The following is a 20,764-nucleotide window of genomic DNA, read 5'->3' as shown; positions in this document are numbered from 1 at the left end:
AAAGAAGAAAAATATGGTTCACAGCTACTAACATGAAATATTTACTTAATAATTAAAGGTAATAATTAGATATTTGTGTATGTATCTTCAAAGGACTGTGTAGGGTGTTAATTGTCTCTTATTGACAGTAATGGATAAAGAACAAAATCTGAATGTTTTAGCATGGCTTCTTAAATTTAATTCAAAGGAACCTATGTTAGTATTTCAATGTTTATGTGTACTTTGCCATAGTTAGGGAAGATAGCCTAAAGTCTCTTGAAGCTTTAGTTAGATATGGATAGAAAATTACCCCTTGAGACCTAATACAAATTACTATTTCTAGAAAGTTGGCATAAAAAGCTAATCTCTGTCCACAAAAGATTTATTATGACAGATAATAAGTGCCATTTATACTATTTAGGGTATTAATCTGTTCACCAGTTTCAATGTTATAGTTTAGTAATATACCCAATAATCATTTCCTATTGGATTATTTTTAAAAGTCACTTTACATATCTGTACGTGTGCATACACAGATATATACACACACATATAAATATATTGATTATATATAAATTGTCGACCTCAACAACAAACAGAGAGAGACTATGTAAAAGAAAATGATGTTTATTTGGAGATATAGCATTGCAATGGGAATCTGCATGCAATAGTAAACTACATGCATATTCAGAAATGTAACGGAAGACAAAAATTTTTAAAAAGAAAAATGAGGACGATTATATAATTGTTTTGAAATGTTTATCCTTGGCTACAAAGATCAATAACAAGGGTGATACCAGTCTAAGGTTGTACAGGTAATTGCTCCGCAGTGTCCATGCAGAAGTATTTTTTTGTGTAAGGTTGTGATGGCCTTTGTGCAAGACTATGATTTTCAGAGTCTTCTGTAATAGTTTTTATTAGTCATACAAGCATGAGAACCCTCTCTTAATAGCTTTCCCCAACTCTATTTGTCTATTTGTCAGTGCGAGGCTTTTAAAAAATTTTTTTGTTTCTAACATTTGCAACTCTACATTGATTCTGACAATTTTCACATTTCCCCCTTTTGATCAAGATCTATCTCATAAAGCATCACTAGTCAATCTTGCTACTGTTAGGTTCTGACATTCCACACTGCTAAGATGGACCTGTCCAAATTGTTGGTCTTGTCCCACATTGCGGGGAGTGATTGACAACTAGGAGTCAGTGTCAAAACCCTTTAAGCCACCTTTGAATTACAAGACAGGTTTGAAGGGAGTGGTTCTTTGGCTACCTGGAGTCCATTATTAAGTTCAATATTGTGTGTTCCATAATCTTCTCCCATCATCAAAAGTGCTGAACTAGCATTAGTCTGTTAAAATTTGTGCTTCTGCAAAAATCTAACAAGTAAAAGATGCAAAGTTTAAAAACGGGAAATACAAAGTAAAAGTAATATTAGAAGGCAATCCCAGTTTGTCTAACAGTTTTGAGCTATGAACCTAGGCTGAAAGACAACCAATTGAACAAATCAAATCACCATAGGGAATTAAATGAAATCTGTTATAGCCATTTGGCCTATTTTCTTATTCACCAATAGATATCAAAGTATCTCTTGGTCAGGTTGTTTCAAGTTATACAAGCAGGAGCTACTAATTTCAATTACAACATCACACTGCCAACTGAAGAAGGTAGGTGTTGAGAGGAGTAAGAGTCTTACGATATTGAGTTTTGTTCCAACATCTTGAGAAAAACTGTCTACAGAGCAAAAGCATCAAATTTCCCTCCCGGTTTCCTGTTTGAATGGCTCTGATCACAACACCTAGCAATTCGGTGAACTTTTTGTGTGGCCCACATGTCAGACATGAGTTGTTCCTTAAAATTCTTCTAGTTTCTGCTTATAGGGCTTTAAGAACAGAGGTATTTCCATTTTTAATAATTTTGTGGAAGAAAGCTGGAGTAAAGAAACCTAGAAAAATTCAGCATGTATTCTAGGCTATAGAAAGATAATACAAACTTGAAAATGATGCACAGGGAATTGAATAGTACAGTGGTAATATTTGGATAAATAATTACAGAAATTTGTCATATAATTTTTCCAATGTGTTTTTATAATGTGCAATTATAATATTTTATGTTTTCTTAATGCAAAATTATAATTTTAAAATCCAAGTTCATAATATAATTATTTGAAAGCTAAGAAATGACTATGTCTTATTTTCTTGAGCATTATTGTTGAACTAAGTCTTCTCAAAGAACCTGCTTCTTTTTGGATGAGTAGGAAGTCAGGTCCAATGTATTACATTAAACAGTTTTGACATTATATCCAGTTGAATTTATTGCTATTCCTGTTAGACTTCTCTCTAAGCAATCACCGCTTTGACAAGATGACCTCTCTAACATTTTGAGGCAGCCGGAGGTATGATTTGCTTTCAGGCTCCTAGGGCATTTAAGGCATCTACACACAAGTATTGACATACTCTGGCCAAGGGGGCCTGAGCCCTTTACTTCTCAGGCCTTAAGACCCCTTGCTTTCAGCATGGAAGCGATTCTTTGGGTAGAAACTTCATATTAATTTTTTGAGAAATCAATAAATTCATTTAACTTTGCTCTTCTGTCATTCATGATTACTCTCTGTTCATTAGAGAAAAGCCTCTTTTCACCTTGACTTTATCACTACTTTCCCTGTGTTGCCCATTCCAAAATAGGGGGCTGGCTGGGACTAGGGGCAGGACTGGTTAATAGCTGGAGTGCTTTCTTTGGGCCTTGACGTTTTCACCCATAAAATGAGGTGAGCAGATGATCAAGGAGGTTGTTTTTGGTTCAGATGTTTCACAAGTGCTCTTTGAACTACTACTATGGCTACTTCTACTCTTTATATCATCATCATAAATATTATTCTTTTATTTATTATTTATTGAGCATTTACTTTGTGCAAGACACTATCCTAAGTATTTTATATAAATCATCACATTTACACCTCAAAACAATGTAATACAATTGGTTCTTTCATCCTCCCCTTTAGAAATACAGAAGCTGAAACCTGCAAATGTTAAATATCTTGCCCAAGGTCATGTAACTAGCACAAGTCAGAATCAAGTATTGAACTTAGGTTTGTCCAATTCCAGAAACAACATTCGTAGTTCAAACAGAATACAGAGGCGTTTGTTCAGAATAAAACCTGAATAAAGATTTCGTTGAAAACAGGTGAGAACAAAAACATTAAAAATTTCAAACATTTAAAAATGTTTCCAATGTAAAAAAAGATTATCTTAAAATGGTAATTTCTCCTGTAATTTGAGCTAAGCTTGTATGTTCATTTTAATAAAGTGGTTTGTGCTTATATTTGCATGTTCAAAATTAGTTATACTTCAAGTAGTTCCCTTTAATCAGAATTTGAATTGTATAAATGCATATCTGTCAAATAATTTTTTTATTTCTTTTGTTACCAGTAAGCCTTGTTATTTCTAAGAGAGTCAATGCTAACATTTAGTGTTAGCACTAAATTATTTACATTTCAAATAAAAGAATATCGTGACTAATGTGTCCACAGCAATAATTAGTTTATAATATCATATGATTTCATAAGTAAGGACTAAAATGTGAACCAAGAAGTGAAATTCATTATTACTATATGGTTTATTTAGTTTGCCTGTCATACTCTTGATACTTTAGTTTTATCAAATAGGATTTCCTGTATCATAATTTCCTTTAGAAATTGAAAAACAAATTAAATATTGTAAAAGCTACCTTATACTTTGCTGTCATACAAAATCCTTCTTCTATCAAATATTAGAAGCATCTGTATTATTAACACATAGTAAAAACTGTAAAATTAGATACTTGAGAGCAATTTTATTAATTAAGGGAAATATTTTTATAACATAAATGTATAAAGTACAGTGTTTCTTATCTTTATACCTTGGCTTATCAGAGTTGCATGCATGGCTGTGGCACTTTTTGGAGTTTGTGGGATGGGTTTATTTCAATTAATAAGCATGGTTTCTCCACTATGGCTGACATTTTAATATTAGACTTCCAGCAGTGAATTCTTGTCAAAAATGGTTTTTAGATCACCAGGCTTTCCATGATTAGAGCTTTTGGTACAGAATGTCAAGTATATTTATCAGTTAAATGAATTAATTGTAAATGAACATACTGTTGGTAACGCAGCAACAAGAAGAAAGGCTGTCACAGAGAAAAATACTGGGATTTGGTATACTCCCTCTGCTCTTTTAAACATCAGTTCTTATTTGGCCAGTGTCTCTCATGTGAATTTTAGAGAGCTTAGTTTCAAGAGGAAACTTGTAAGCATGATTAAAATGAAATTATAAATATTTTGACTATAAGATGTACCAGTCTATAAGGCTTTAATATTGAGAAAAGAAAATAACACTGCGTACTATTTTGAAATAATCTATAAAAATAATCAAATTGTTCTTTAAGGAAAAATGAAGCTGATTAAATACATTTTACTGAAGAGGAAATTAGAGTCTGTAAAGACTGAGTAAAACCTCAAATCTATGGAGTCAATCAAACACATAGCCCCTTTAAGTACCAACTTGTACCTTAAGCCATAATCATATTACACATCACAGAGGCTGGGATCTCTAAGTCTACTCACTACCCTGCTGTTTGGTTAAGAATGACATTTTCCCCAGGTTCGTTTAATACAATACACAAATTGAATCAGTGATATGTATACATTTAAGTTGATTTTCTATATATTTCTGTCCTTGTTTTTATACTATTTTACGGTATATGTGACCAGCAATATTTTAAAGGGAAAAATGTATATAGAATATGCATTTTTTTCAAGCAATCCATTGAATTGGTAGTATGACATTGTGCTTTTCATTGATTTTTAGATCAGTGGACAATATTCTCCTTACAATGCTCAGTTACCATAAAAATATAATAATTTGCATTAAATTAGGAAAGTTATAAAATGTATCATTAGTGGAAAAACTCTCCAGAATTGTTTTATGAAAAATAAGGAAAGTATTCTTTAGCCATAGGATGGAATAACTGTGAGAATATGTAAATATGAAACAAAGCTGAGTGATAAGGAAAGCAGGGCACAGTTAATGTGGTTTTCAGGATGGTGGTTACCCCAGGTTGAGAGAGCTGAGGAGACTGGTTGGCAGAGGACAGATGGATATGTATAAGATATTTTCAAGGCTCTATTTTTTGTATTAGGTGACTGAGTTGTGGGTAAATGAATGTAACATTATTAATACATTCAATAAATGAATGGCTCAGTGAATTAAAAAGAGTGATGCATAGATCAATGATAAGATAGTTTCATAAATGAACTATTAAGATTAATCCAATATTGATACACCTGAGGTCAAAAGGGAGAAAATTAAATTGCTTAAAATGCATTCATCTAGATTTTTTCTGTTTACAGATAATATTTTTGGTAATGTGTTTATAAATCAAACAGTAGGCATCCAAGTTCCCTTAATTATGTAGCGTCATTCTGAATTGAGTTTTCTATTTAAAGATATCTCATGTAAAACGTATTGTCTAACTTGTTCTAAGTCAGAAATGTAAACATACTTATCTCTCTCTTTTTGTCTCTCTCTCCCTCTCTGCATCTCATTTGCACTTGAAAGTTCATGAACACACACACACACAGACACACCCCTTTCCAATTACAGGATGAAATGTTATAATTAATATTTGTTTATTCAGATTTTTTGTTTTAGCCTTATTGTTTGGTTTTTGCTTTCTTAAATATAAAAGTTTATTTCTGCCTTAGTAAATATAGTGTATTAAAAACATATGAGTTTTTCCTTGCTTATAAAATTGCAATGTAGAAAAGTACCATTTCTTATTGTTGTATACACCATTCATCTCAAATTATCTGAAAAATAAAAAGTAGCTCACAAGAAAATTCCAAACACATTTGGGCAAAAAAAAAAATAGTTAAAAATAACATAGAAATTAACAAAAATGATGTAAAATAAAAGAGCAAACACGCACATTCACACATGCACACGCTGCACCCACACATACCTCCTGGGCAATTGACAGGCACAGAAACTGTTGGTCCTAATAGTTGTAGAAATTTCCATCTGAATTTGGGATATGTTCTGAGATTTATCTTTCATCCCTCACCCCTCACCAGGTGCTAGGGGTTCCAAAACAAATGGCTTTCATTCCCTGCCCTGCAGGATATGGGCAGGTCAGCAGATCATTAGGATGCAGTGTGGTGGTTATTGTCCAGCTCAAGAGAGAAAGAAGTAAATAATTCTGCACGACAAAAGCAAGAATGGAAAGGAAAAGTTAGAGAAAATTTCATGGAGGACATGAAATTAGAAAAGTATTTGACATATAAATAAAATTTTCCCAAGCGAAAAAGACGTAACTGGGTAGACAATAATTAGCACTGCACTGCAATTCCAACACCAAATGTGTAGGGAAAGGAAAGGAGGAATCTGGAATTGGATTGAGATGGGCCTCAAATGTCATAGAAAAAAAAGAAAAATGTTGGATCTGAACTCTAATTTAGAAACACAAAGTTGACTAAAATACGAGGAATGAATTAGAATACGGAGAGACTGGAGATAGAGAAACAAAGTATAAGTCTGTTACAACAGACATAACAGGTGATGACTTCTCAAGTAGGGTAGCCACAATGGGATTGGTGACTTTGGGCAGCAGAGGAAGACTTGCCTGTTCCCTGGCAGCTAGTCTGAGCCAGGCCCATAACAAATAAGTTTTGAATAATTCCGTAAGTCTGAGATGTCTTTATCTATTTGCTTTCTTACCATTTTTGTTTCGTTTTGTTTTGTTTTGTTTGAGAAGGAGTTTTGCTCTCGTTGCCCAGGCTGTAGTGCAATGGCGTGATCTTGGCTCACTGCAACCTCCACCTCCTGAGTTCAAGCAATTCTCCTGCCTCAGCCTCCTGAGTAGCTGAGACTACAGGCATGTGCCACCATGCCCAGGCTAATTTTTGTATTTTTAGTAGAGACGGGGTTTCACCATGTTGTCCAGGCTGGTCTTGAACTCCTGACCTGAGGTGATCCGCCTACCTCGGCCTCCCAAAGTGCTGGGATTACAGGTGTGAGCCACTGTGCCTGGCCCTATTACTAAACTAAATTCTCTCCCATAAAAATTCACTTCTGTGAGTGTTAGGTCTCGGGTTCTGCTAATGGAAGTTTACTGTTTGCAGATGGGAAGGCATCTAAATTCCATGTATCAAATTCAGTTCTCCTATCTTAAAAAATGCGGCCATGTAGACTAGTGATTTTATTGGCCACACACAGCATGGTAAAAAAGACAAATTCGTGCAGTCTAGAAAATGGAAGAACTGGCTCTAAGTAGATTATATTATGGATCTGGAAATCCTTTGTGTTGGCTGTTTGTAGTTCTCAATAATTTTAAAACTCATATCAACAGTTAGGACTGGGTGTGAAAGGATAAAGTCTGGAATTGAGATTAGGAACTATAAGAATCAAAAGCACTTTCATCCCTTGGTTTCCATCATTTTCTTTGTAGGTCCATTTTGGAAATGTTTACATGCTAAACACTTAATGATGTGGCAGCTTTCAAGTTTCTTTGTGTGCCTCTGTAAAACCAGCAATGTCAAGGGAAAACAAGACAACCTTGAACAGTTGTGGAAGGTTTACAGGGACTTCAGATGCAGTGTGGTTCTGCTGCTGCTAGCGGGAGAGGGTATCTGTAGTCTACTGAGCTTTCCTCTATGTTTCCGCCATATGGACTATGATTCTAGAAAACAGTCTGTCACTGGGGGTAAATTCTCACCAGTCAGCAGCCACCTGAGATGCAGTTAGAAAAAATAAAACGAACAAAAAAGCAAAACAAAAAAAATCACTGAAATAAAAAGAATAGCTCTGGAAGCTGATCTGTCTATATGGGAATTGGTGTGGAAGTGTGGTGGTAGTGGATGTCTTCAGGAGGTAGGGGAAAAATTGAATAGAGACATCCAAGGTCAACAAATCTCTATGTAAACCTGAAAGAAGCTGAAATAGGCATTTTGAGTAAAACAAGGTCAAGAAGATGAAAAGATTACCTATACACTGAAGTGTGTACAGTTCCAAGTTGCACTTTAAAATTTCTGAGAAGAAAAAACAAAAATCAATGTTTGCTATGCCGATACACAAACCTTTCACCTCTGGGAAAATTCTTTGGATTCTAAGCCAAACCAATTTTGTGAGTTTTACCCTTCAATCCTCAGGTCACAAACAGCTAAACATTTTTACCTGACTCTCAGTGTTCATGCCAAGAAATAAAGAATGTTAGAGTTCATTACCGAAGCAGCGGGCAGAGCATGAGATAATTTGTACCAAGAAAAAGGTTGTCTCTCACATTGGTGGTTGCATTTCCTTCCTTTCTTCCTTCCTTTTTTCCATCCTTCCCTCCTTCCTTCCCTTTTTCCTTCTTCCTTCTTTCCTTCCTCCCTGCACCCCTCCCTCTTTCCATTCCTTCTTCCTTCCTTCTTTCCTTTCTTCCTTCCTTCCTTCCTTTCTCCCTCCCTTCCTTCTTTCCCTTCTTCCTTCCTTCTTTCTTTCCTTCCTTCCTTCTTCCTTCCTTCCTTGTGTCCTTCCTTCATTCATTGTTTCCTCCCTTTTTCCTCCCTCCCTTGTGTCCTTCCTTTATTCGTTGTTCCCTTCCCTCCTTCCTTCTCTTCCATCCCTTCCTTCCCTTTCTTCCTTTCTTTTTTCTTTTTATTCTAGTAAAAACAGAGAGTTAAGTCTAGTGGGAAAGGTGAGCCTGCACTGAAAGACTGGCTCTGAAAGAACCAGTCAGGCAACAATAAGGTGCTTAAAGGTCTTCTTACCTCTTTCTTTCCATCTGCTTCTTGCTGAAAGAGGGTCTTTGCAGAACAGCAATAAAACATCAATGGAAACTTGGCCAAAGAATGAAACTGAGTCTTCGAAATGTAGTGATATACTACTTGTGCTTCCCCAACCCTCCTCATCCCTGTTTAGGATTTTTCATTTGGTGGATTCTATTATTAAATATTACCCATCCTCTTGGTTTAGAGGAGTGTTGTTTGGCCCCCTACCACCACTTACCCAAGGAAAGATAGAACAGAAATATTTAAAGGGAGCATTTTGATATAGCATGGCTTTGCTGAGAGTTAACATCCCATGCTTCTAGTATATTTTCCAAGTCTATGATGTAGGGCTGAGAGGCTGAGAGCATTGTGATCTCACTAATATTACCCCTTCCCAGAATCTCACAGATAGACTACAATGAATAGGTTCAATTCCTTATTTAAAATTCAAAGGCACTTCACAGTTTGAATTTTCATGACTTTATAGTTTCTTCCTTCATCTTTATTCCAACTAAAATTTGTTAGAAGAAAAATGTTTGCAAGTCTAGTATTATTTGCATTAAAAAAATAAAAAGAAAAATAGGTAAGGAGGGAGGGAGGAAGAAATGTTATGTATTAGCAACTGTAATTCCTCATTGGCCTAGAGATTTTAACTCTAGTTTTTATGCAAGGCGTTTTTTAATTTCACTTTTTTGGGGGAGGCAGTAGCTGAGATTAATTATGTATAATTATATTATTATTCCTCTTTTCATGAAGTCATAAAAATACATATTATATAATCATAATATATGATCGAGATACCAGTATAATATGCAAAAAAAGTTTCCTATAAAATACATGCAATGATCTGTTATTGCATTATTATTTTTAAAATATATTTTTGTTATAGAGGACACAATATTAAAAACATTGTCATTATATATCAAATAATGCTCAGTACTAGGTATAGTTCTAAAAACTTTAGTAGATGAGTAGATATTTTCACAGTACATGGGATAATGTGAAAATACTTATTTATGATGTCCTTTTGAGTGTTTTGAGACTAATGGAATTTCTCTTGAGTTTCAAGGGTCAGTTCTTTCTGGAGGAAAGGAGAATCCATGAAATATTTTTTAAAAATGCCATGTTCAAACATACATGCTATAAGGTGGCTCTAGGCCTAGCCATTCTCCTCTTTTCCTTTAATTGCTGCATCTCCATGCAACTAAGCATTTGCTATAGTCCTTTGGATGGTATTAAATAATAAACTTTTTACTTCATTCAAACTTGGCATAAACTTTAGGCTTTCTCATAAGGTAAAAAGTTCAGCAAGACTGTATAAAGAATAATAATGAATTACTTTGGATTGCAAAGACTATTCTCCTGGAATTATACAATATCTTGTATTTAGCATATTTCTGTGAAATGTCTCCATTTATGCTTAGGAAGAGGGAGTGGATACCATCAAGAAGTAGGAAATATGAGCCATTTTAATCACATCCACAAATGACATTTAGTATCTAGATATCAACACAAGGCCAAATGGAGAAGAAGAAGTTAAAATAAGCCATCTTATGAATTCAGGCTGTGGTCAGGAGACATTCCAAGAAGTTTTTAACAGGAAGCAAATAAACAACCTCTCAAGTTTAAGTCATTCCGTATCTGAATCAATCTAAAATTAAAAATGCTACAGGGCAGGTGGGGAGGAAGGAAATCCCTGCAAGAAAGAAATGCTCAAATAAATTCCCATCAAAGTTTTTCGCTTATTTCTTTTTTTAAAATGCACATGTACAATATGTGAAGTGCTTCTCGTTTTAACCTTTTTTTTAATCCCCCGGGGCTCAGGAAAGGGCTTTCCAAGGTCTTCATTAGCCATGAGCAGATGATCTCAGGGCTTTTCTGAGAGTGAATAAATGAACAGGGTGCAGATAATGTGAAGCTAGCCCACCTCTCCATTCCTCCTTTCATCACTTTCCATTCTGAGTACCTTTTAGCCTTATGGAGCATGCTCCTTTATGGTATAGATGTAAGAGGAAACTTTTTGAGGTGATGGATATGTTTATGGTGTAGATTGTGGTGATGGTTTTACAGTGTATACTTATCTCCAAACCCATCAAATTGTATACATTAAATATGTACAGCTTTTTATTTGTCAACCATACCTCAATAAAATGGTTTTTAAAAAAGAACACAAAACCATTACTATAATCTTTCTTTTTTTTTTTTTTAGATGGAGTCTCGCTCTGTCACCAGGCTGGAGTGCAGTGGCGCGATCTCAGTTCACTGCAACCTCTGCCTCCCAGGTTCAAGCGATTCTCCTGCCTCAGCCTCCGAGTAGTTGGGATTACAGGCACGCACTACCATGCCCAGCTAATTTTTGTATTTTTAGTAGAGACAGGGTTTCACCATGTTGGTCAGGCTGGTCTTGAACTCTTGACCTCATGATTTGCCCACCTCGGCCTCCCAAAGTGCTGGGATTACAGGCATGAGCCACTGCACCTGGCCCACTATAGTCTTTCTTAAGCCTCTACTCCATCTGTTCACTTAAAAATTGACTTTTTGCCATGTGGCTCTACACCAGTCAACACCATTTCTCTCATGGGTAGCATGACCTGCTGTTCTGCAGTTCATATGTATCCAGCAGAAACACAATGTGGTACACTGGTAAATACAGGACACCAGATTGTGTAAAGTCACCATGGAGTTGGCACAGCCTAAGGAGCCCCCATGGATTTGTAGAGTCAGCACTCCCAAAGGACTTCAGAAGGTGTGCAGCTATCATCTCAATTGCCACAATGTCAGCTTCAGGTGGTATCATTGGCTGCATTTTAGAGTTTTGTGATCTGCTGCTATGGATTTCTGTAGAGCTCATGCTTCTCCCACCTCCCATTATTATTTGTATTATCATTATTATTGTTATTATTAAGAAAAAAGAGAAATGGCGATTAAGAACACAAGCCCAGAACTTATGTTCTCCCTGTCTCCACCACTTGCCCACAGTGGGCTCCCTGACTCCACCACTTGCCCACAGACTTTGGGAAAATTACTTGGTCACTCTTGCTTTAGTTTCAGAATCTGTAAAATGATAATAGTACCCACCTCATAGTCTTGTTGTAAGCATCAAATGATATACTACAAGTGAAGTGCTTTGAAAAGTATCTGGCACATGGTAAGAACTTAACAGATATTAACTATTATTATTTTTACTGCTGTTTCATTACTGCATTCTATACCATGGATAGTGTTCTGAGCTTGGAAACATTGGTGCTGGTTTATACTAATACTCTCCTTTGCACATAAGGTGTTTTCTTCTTATTAATTCTTTGTGAACATGTTTTCGAGGGAAAATGTTTCTTCATATAATAGGGCTTTGAGATGCAAAATTCATAACTACACTTATAAGATTCCAATTGTCTATGCACACAGAGATACCCTTAGTGATCTTTAGCATTTTCAATACAACAAGGCATCTTGGAAAAAAAGTTTTAATCTAGTCACACAATAAAAGTATTCATACATTCTGGTCAGTTGCTTTCATGAAAAGGCAAGAAACACTTTGCCTTAACTTCATCCTCCCTTCATCAAGACATTAAAAAATGTTAATTGTAAGATAACTTAATTCAATGAGCCCTGACAACTCCTTATGATGCATAACAGCAGTATATTAGTGGTGAATTAATTCAGTATGACAATTGAGATATTAGTATTCCTCTATTATCTTGTACATTATTCCCCCCCATCGTTTATGATATTTTCATCTCTTCATATTGCCCAATGTGTTTTTTTATGAATAGCATTGATAGCTAATCATAAGCATAAGTTCAACAAATTCTATATTAACCCTTTTGAATCTGTGACTCTTTTGGACTTATGACATTACAAGCACGTTCAGGCAAAAATCAGTGAACATTTATTCATTGTTTGCTATAAGAACCAGAGCAGTGTCCTGGTGAAGACCATGGGTTCCAGGTTCAACTTCCTGAGTCTTTGCTTTTCTATCCTTTCTGATTTGGTCTCAGTTTTTTTTTTTTTTTTTTCTGTAAATTGGGAGTAATAATATTGTCTTAGAAGGTTATTCTGAGAATTAAAGATAATAAAAAATATATGTAACCAATTCCTGGCATAAAGGAACATGATCACTATATTTAAACTATCATTAATATCACATTTAGATATTAATACGAAGTAAGAAACTTAATGGAATACTTGAAAATGAAAGCTTTTAAAAAAGTTCTGATCTTTGCATTCCTATAACAAGAATTCTGTTTCAAGAATTCACCTTCTCACTTCCTCACACCTCATATGGCATATTAAATACATATAAATAAATAAATAAATTATATATATATATACATATATATATACAGATGCTCCTCAACTTATGATGGGGTGATGTCCCAATAAACACGTTGTAAGCTGAAAAGATACTAAGTCAAAAATGCATTTAATACACTTAACCTACTGAACATCATAGCTTAACCTAGACTACCTTTTTTTTTTTTTTTGAGACGGAGTCTGGCTCTGTCGCCCAGGCTGGAGTGCAGTGGCCGGATCTCAGCTCACTGCAAGCTCTGCCTCCCGGGTTCACGCCATTCTCCTGCCTCAGCCTCCCGAGTAGCTGGGACTACAGGCACCCGCCACCTCACCTGGCTAGTTTTTTGTATTTTTTAGTAGAGACAGGGTTTCACTGTGTTAGCCAGGATGGTCTCAATCTCCTGACCTCGTGATCCACCCGTCTCAGCCTCCCAAAGTGCTGGGATTACAGGCGTGAGCCACCGCGCCTGGCCCAACCTAGCCTACCTTAAACGTGCTAAGAACACTTACATTAGTCTACACTTGAGTAAGATCATCTGGCAACACAGTGCACTACGGAGTATCGGTTGTGATCTTGTGACTGACTGGAAGCTGCAGCTCACTCTTGCTGCCCAGAATGGTGGGAGCATTCCATTTTCTACTCAACGTGTATCATTTTCACACTATCGTAAAGGCGAAAAATTATTAGTCAAGAACTCTGTGTGTGTGTGTGTGTGCGTGTGTCTATTTACCTAGCTATTTCTTAAGTAATGATGCTTTCTTGCCTACATTTAAAATTTTACTTCAGTTGATTCAGATCTATCAGACTGTAATTATACATGTATATATTTGTACACTCCAGAATGACTATTTTTGAAAATTTTGAGAAATATGCTTCATCCTGACATTACCATTGTCAAGGTTAATACCTGTTGGCCTAACCAATCCACGTAAAATGTAGACCTCTTTTGGCCCGATATGCCTTATTTCTAAGCCTATGGAATCCAGCCCGTTAATGAGAGATGCCAGGTTTGTCCTGAGCCTAGAAATTAAGGAGGGAGATACAGGGAGGACCGAGGAAAAACCTGTTCGCTTGTTTGAAACTGAAACTACCCTCACATTTCATCTTTTTATACTAGGTAGCCAGTACTCCTTCTTGGTATCTTGTCTGTCCAACAAAAGCCTCCAACAAGAAAAAAAATGTATTAGAGAAAAGCCTCCTACTGCTTTCAGCTGCTGTAGTCATACGCCTCCCACGGTTGTGAGGCGTCTGTGCTTCTGGTTTCTGGCCGGGCTCCCTAGTCATCGGCAGGAGCTACATTCCTCAAAAGAGAGCTGACAGCCAGAGCAAGGAGGGGGGAAAGACGCTGAGACTTTCAAAAATATATGTTTCTGGTTTTCAAGTTTCCTCTCTATTCTGCTGTATGCGGGAGAATATTCCTCATTATAATGGAAGCCCAAGGCCAGATGGCCTGTGGAAGTCAGTGGACAAAGCCACAAGGCACTCAGGACTTGTGGCTGTCAAATCTTAAATCTTCCCCTCATCTCACCAGGTAGAACTGACCTGTATCCCATTAGTCACCCCCACCCTATTGTGGAACCTCTCTCACTGCTCTACATATATTTGATTTCAGTCTGTGTCTTCCTGAGAGCAGTATTATATTGTGGTTGAAAGCAAAGACTCCAGCCTAAGATTGCCAAGTTTTGAATTCTGGCTCCATCATTTCTTATCTGTGTGACCTTGGGCAAGTGTTTTAACTTCTCTGTGCCCCAATAGACTAATACATGTAAGGGGAATAATAGTATTAAATAGATAATAATAAATCTACTTCATGGCAATATTGTGAAGATTAAATGAGTTAATATATGTGAAGCACTTAGAAGAGAGCCTGATACATACATAGCAAGTGCCATCCAAATATTTGCTTTTATTTCTTAGGAGTAGGGAACAGGTTTTAATCAATTTTTCTAATTCCAAAACCTCAGCACAATGCCTGGCACATAATATCTAACCTAGTTCTCAAAGACAAAGCTATCCTGTAGCTCTAAACAGCAAATAACTCAGGCAGGCTTTAATGGCAAAACAAAATTACATGCTTCTGTAACTACAAAAAAACAAACAAAACAAAACAAAACAAACAAAACATATAAGGAACATAATACAAAAGAAAAAAGAAAAAACCCTAATTCACTGTAACAGGAAACAGAATCTCAGTAGGATCTCCTTTCTTTCAAACTAAAATGTCCTAGTAACCAATCTTTCAGAATCCCCTCCTGAAATACAGCAGCAGGCCAATTAATTAGTATGAAAGCTTAGTCAAAAGGACAATACTACCTGGAGAACTAAGCAATTCAGGCAGCCTCACAGCATTTAATTAAGCCACAGACCATAGAACAACTTTGTTTGGTAATTTAGAGCATACATTTCCACTGGAGCATGTTTTCTGATTCAGGTCTTCTTTGTGGTTGCTTTTCTGCTGGTCAAATGTGTCCTGAAAGAGTGGTGAAAACATCATGCTCTGCCCACACAGTGGGTACAACGAGGATAGACTATCAGGTTCTTGCCCACATTTATTAGAAAATTTGAGCCTATCTTCAGACACAAATACTGATTCATAGAACATTAGTGTTTCTACTCATTTTTCAGGAAATAGTCAATAGATTAAGTAGGAAGATGGAGGAGGGAAACCTTTGGTGTTGTGAGAGACCCTTAAACAATTTGACACCCAGTCTGAATGTAATGCTGCTCATAGAAACCCAGCATAGCAGAGATGAGCCATATTGCAGAGCAGTTGTCCCTCTTTCTGCAAACTCTAGAGGCCTGGCTCTGGTGGGTCAGGAGGGTCTAGGCTTTCAGCCCATCCGCACCTGCTGCACCTCAGCCTGCATTGCTCTAAGTTCTCTCAAATATGAATCCCACATGGTACTGGCAAAACTGCTCTGGATTACAGCACAGTCCATCCTGCCAAGATTCTGGAGAGATTAGTTAAGTGAGGGCATGGAGAAGGATTCATGTGGGGAGAATCCACTCTTTCAGAAAAACACAAAAGCATGACTCAGTGTTGGGTGCCAATTGAAATTACATAATAGATAGCTATGACAAGGGATTAAGTAAAATTCATTAAACTCAGCACAGTATATCATAACACTGGAGGGAAAAGTAAAGTCCTGATGTCCAGGCTAAACTAGCTTCTTTCAGAATTTATTGTCATCCTGATTTGGGCATGTTAATGGGAAGGGGAAAGACTAAAGCATCACTGGAGTATGTCTCAAAGTAATTGACTAGCTTGCAGGCACATAAAGATAAAAGTCCGGCTTGCATTGTGCTGTCACAAAAAGGCTACCCTGTGTGCCAGGAGCTCAGAATGAAAAGGTGTTCCCCTCCCAGTCTCTCAGGGGGTTTTGCTTCCACATCCCACTCTATTTTCTCAAGAGAAATTTCTCCAAATGAGAATCATTTGGCAAATAAAATGAATATCAGGATTTGAACGTCTGATTTTAAAAGCTGCTTACATAGAAATCCACCCACCGTTTTGAAAAGGCGTAAGATGCTTGAGGCTTATTCCCAGAACTAAATGATGAGATGGGCTTTGTGAGACTAAAAGGATAATAGACACCAAATAAAAAGAGCAGTACAAAAATGCCCCAACCTATGTATAGCCACGAGTTCATAAAAATATTTTTTTAAAGAGAAACAAATTTAATGAAGGCACGGGAGAGTCGAAATTACTTTTGTCAAAAGTGAATTGAAATATACTTAGGTCACTCCATCTAAGTAATATGATTCTTCAGAATTTGATTTTTAAAAATTCTCAGTTTCATAAAGTATTTATAGGACTTATGTCAAAGTTATGATAAAGAGTTTGTTGTTTTGTTTGCTTTTTTATTACGAACAGGTGGTGATGTTGGAAAATATGTAAAATGATTAACAATGAAACTACCGAGGCGTAAGCTAACCAATATTTATTGGGTGACTATAAGCTTCTTAGAACTAAATGTGAATCTGTGGGGTGGGAACATGCATAACAAGTATATTATACATTAAATCAATACTTATAAATCACTAGGTACCATGTAAGAATTACAACAAATGAGCATAGAATAATTTCTGCCTTTAAGTAGCTTAAAATATAGAAAGACAGTCATGTTATCATACAAAGCTTGATAAGATACCTGAAAGTCAGGAGGTTCCATTAAAATTCCATGAGAGTAGAAGTAGGAGTGTGAGAATAGATCAAGGACGTTTGAGCTAGCATAGACAGGATGGATAGAAGATAAAAGAGATGGGCCAATGAGGACGCGAACTAATGAGAAGGCAAAAGTGCAAAGGAAAAAAACCCAAAGAATTAACAGAATGATTGTGAGCAGTCCAGTGGCCGCTCCAAGCTCCGGATGTCAGAAGTGGAATAAAAGAAGATGAGCCTGGGAAAATCATTGGAACTTTATTCTCTAGGAAATTGCCAAGGGCACTGGGAGATATATTAAAAGATACTTGTTTTTGCTTCTGTTTTGTAACAGGGTAGTGACACAATTAGAAAATGCTTTGGGGAAGAGATTAGATTGTAATGAAAATGAAGTAAGACTGATATGCCAATGATACCTCAGAGAGCAGCCCAGACCTGGGGCCTGCAGACAATTTCATGCTTCACCCTTTTTCTCAAGGGTTGAAGAGGAAACTCCTGCCTCCCAGCTGATCTTATCACAGTTGCCATATTTTGGGGGAGAGGCCTTTCCACTCTTGGATAGGGGAAGACTGGGCTTCTTCACTCCACCAGGCAAGACTTCCCAGAGGAGTTAGACATTGCTTTGGCTCCTTGTGCTGGGATTTATATTCGAATTGTGACAGAGTGAACTTTGGCAAGTTACCTGATCTCTCCATACCTCAGTTTTTTCCTCTCATGAAAAAAACTTAGCACATTGGTTGGCATATGGAAAAAAAAGAAAAAGCCATAACTAGCAGCTATGATTACAAATAGAGTCATAAAAAATGGGTTCACTTTGGTTCTGTGAATATTCTTTTCAGTAAACCAATGTGTAGTCCACTTCATTTGATATGCAATCAAATAGATTTACAGATAATCTAAGAAAAATCTCAGCACAAGCAAGTGCGGCATTAGCATTTTGAACTGTGATGCTAACAGACCAATAAAACATGTGTAGGCAGTGGTGTCAACTGAATGGCTGAGCTTTGTACTTGTACATAGTCCCCCATTAAAATGCAGCAGCATGGGAAGTTACTATACTCTGTAAGCTCTTCCCTGAAAAGAGGAAAAACAACCGTGACTCATGGGCTGTTAGCTTATTCCACAAAAGGGGCCCTGGAACGATGCCTGTTTCTTTTACCCAAAATTATGTTTGCTACTGTTCTATGAAGGTGATAAAGAAGCTCTAATTCTCACTGTTCTTGGGATTTATACTCGGAGTCTTGTCAGAAACAGAGTAGAATGGATCATCTATCACCCTTCACCTTGCCTGGCAGTGCTGGCCTGAAGCAGAACCCTGAGATTGTTCTTTGTTGCCCCTCATTCCCTCTCACCTTTCATCTCTTCCTTCTGGCACACCACCTTGATGCGTATACTTTGCACACAGTCATCATATTTTTTCCACTACATTTGTAGTCCAGGCTTCCTCTGGAATCCATCAGGCAATGAAAATAATTGATCCCTGTTGTGTTCTTGGTAAAGGTCAGAGATACAATCATATCAGACGACTTGATCTGCTTGACTACCGGCATTGTGATTTCCACCCAGGCAATTTAAAAGCGCTGTAAACTGTCAGAATTAAGACTGTAAGCTTGGCCAAGCACTCAACAAAGACCCCAAAGGTATCACATAAAATTGGGCAAGGAGCCCTGGTTATTACTTTTCAACATCTGGTCCTTTCTCTGAATCTTTCTAAAAGGAATGGAAATGCAAATTGAAGCAGGACTTTATTTCCCTTGACATTGTGTATCTTAGCCTAAAAAAAACTTGATTTTGAGTTGATTTATTATGAACTTTGCCACTTAACCTGACAATTAAGTGAAGGCGCTTCTAAAAATGTCTAGTTACTAATATGTAATCAATTTGTTTTGTTCTCCAGTTTAATCCTCTTTATTAAAAACTTTGAGGGAATAAAAAAAGATTATTATAATGGGCTTTCTGGTAGGTGCAGAAAAACAGCAGGGAAGATTGAGAAGTACAAGAAAAACACATCGGAAATAAAATAAAGTTTGGATTTAACAAATAAAATTGGCAAGATATTTCAGAGAAAAAAGCATTAGGAATACAGCTATTCATCAAGAATGAAAAAATGATTACAGTTGACAATCAAAAGAACACATAACACCTTTGGGGAGTAATAAGATGCTCAAAGAATACTTTAGAGTATATCTGTTCCTACTTCAGGTTTGTTTGCCTAAGAGGCATAAATGTTTAAAGAATCCGTAGGGATTGACAGTGGTAATAGTTCCAGTGATCAAGAGTTCCAGTGATAAAGAGAAATTCTGCAAAAGGAAATAGATACTATACACTGAGTATTTAGGAAAGAGAACAGAAACTAGCCTATGAGGCTGCCTCTTGATAAGTTTATTGATAGTCTAGTCTCCCTTACTTCTGTCTCCACAAACCCAGCTCACTGCAACAGCCTCATAGCTTCCTCCACTTCTAGTCCATCCTCCACCTGATTTCCATGGTAATCTTTTAAAAATAGTACTGTCAGCTGGGTGCGGTGGCTCACACCTGTAATCCCAGCACTTTGAGAGGCTGAGATGGGAGGATCAGGAGTTCGAGACCAGCCTGGTCAATGTGGTGAAACCCCGTCTCTACTAAAAATGCAAAATTAGCTGGACATGGTGGTGGGTGCCTGTAATCCCAGCTACTTGGGAGGCTCAGGCAGGAGAATTGCTTGAACCTGGGAGGCAGAGTTTGCAGTGAGCCAAGATCACGCCACTGCTCTCCAGCCTGGGCAACAGGATGAGACTCCATCTTAAAAAATAAATAAGTAAGTAAATAAAATAGTACTGTCATTGTGGCAGTCTCCTGTTGAAGAACTACTTGCAACCCTCTAACTATATTTGATATTCTGCATAATCTCCTACACTGTACCCCTGTCCAGCCTTATCTTAAACTCTTCCCAGCACAGACCTTCTGCTTGAGTCTGGCCTCTCTTCTCACTCATAACCTGTAGACAGATGCCAGTCTAGTTCTTCTACTAACGTAAGTCTACCTGGCTTTAGGTAAAACAAAAGATTTACTGTAATTAAATGTTTCTCTGATTAAAGGAGGTAAAGTTTTCATGCCTGTGCTTTCCAATATAGCCCCCACTCATACTTGGTTTGTCAATTCTGAAACTTGGGCCTTCTAGTTACCTTAGACCATTCTTGTTGCACTTCTGCTTCTACAAAATAGGCTGCTGAATAAGGAAGAGTAGATAAAGAAGACAATTTTCGAAGGAAAGTCTGGTATTGGCTACTTTTTCCTGACAGTTCTCATTCTGTTATTTTTTTTTCCTGGTTCCAGGCGTCTTTCAGAACTATATCCCTAATTTCTAAACTTTGTGTTTTCTCATCTCTCTTGAATATTTGCTTAATCTCTGTCTCCCTCATCTGATCTGCACTTTCTTACCTTCTCTTTCCTTTGCTTTAATATTCTCCTTTCCAACTTTTCCATCCTACTTTCTCCCCCCTTAATCCTGGGCCCTCTTGTTTTCTGCTTTCAACTGTTCATGTCTGACAGCAATATGAGAACCCCA

General features: G+C 36.9%; 1 protein-coding gene across 3 annotated transcripts in view; it reads left to right on the top strand.

Moving 5' to 3' along the window:
• ADGRB3 (adhesion G protein-coupled receptor B3) overlaps positions 1-20,764 on the top strand; it is a 738,657-nt gene that overhangs the window by 613,671 nt on the left and 104,222 nt on the right. The gene's annotated exons all lie outside the window — the stretch shown is intronic.

The sequence above is a fragment of the Macaca mulatta genome, chromosome 4, assembly GCF_049350105.2.
Source record: "Macaca mulatta isolate MMU2019108-1 chromosome 4, T2T-MMU8v2.0, whole genome shotgun sequence".
Classification (NCBI taxonomy): domain Eukaryota; kingdom Metazoa; phylum Chordata; class Mammalia; order Primates; family Cercopithecidae; genus Macaca; species Macaca mulatta.
This window is presented reverse-complemented; position numbering and strand designations above follow the sequence as displayed.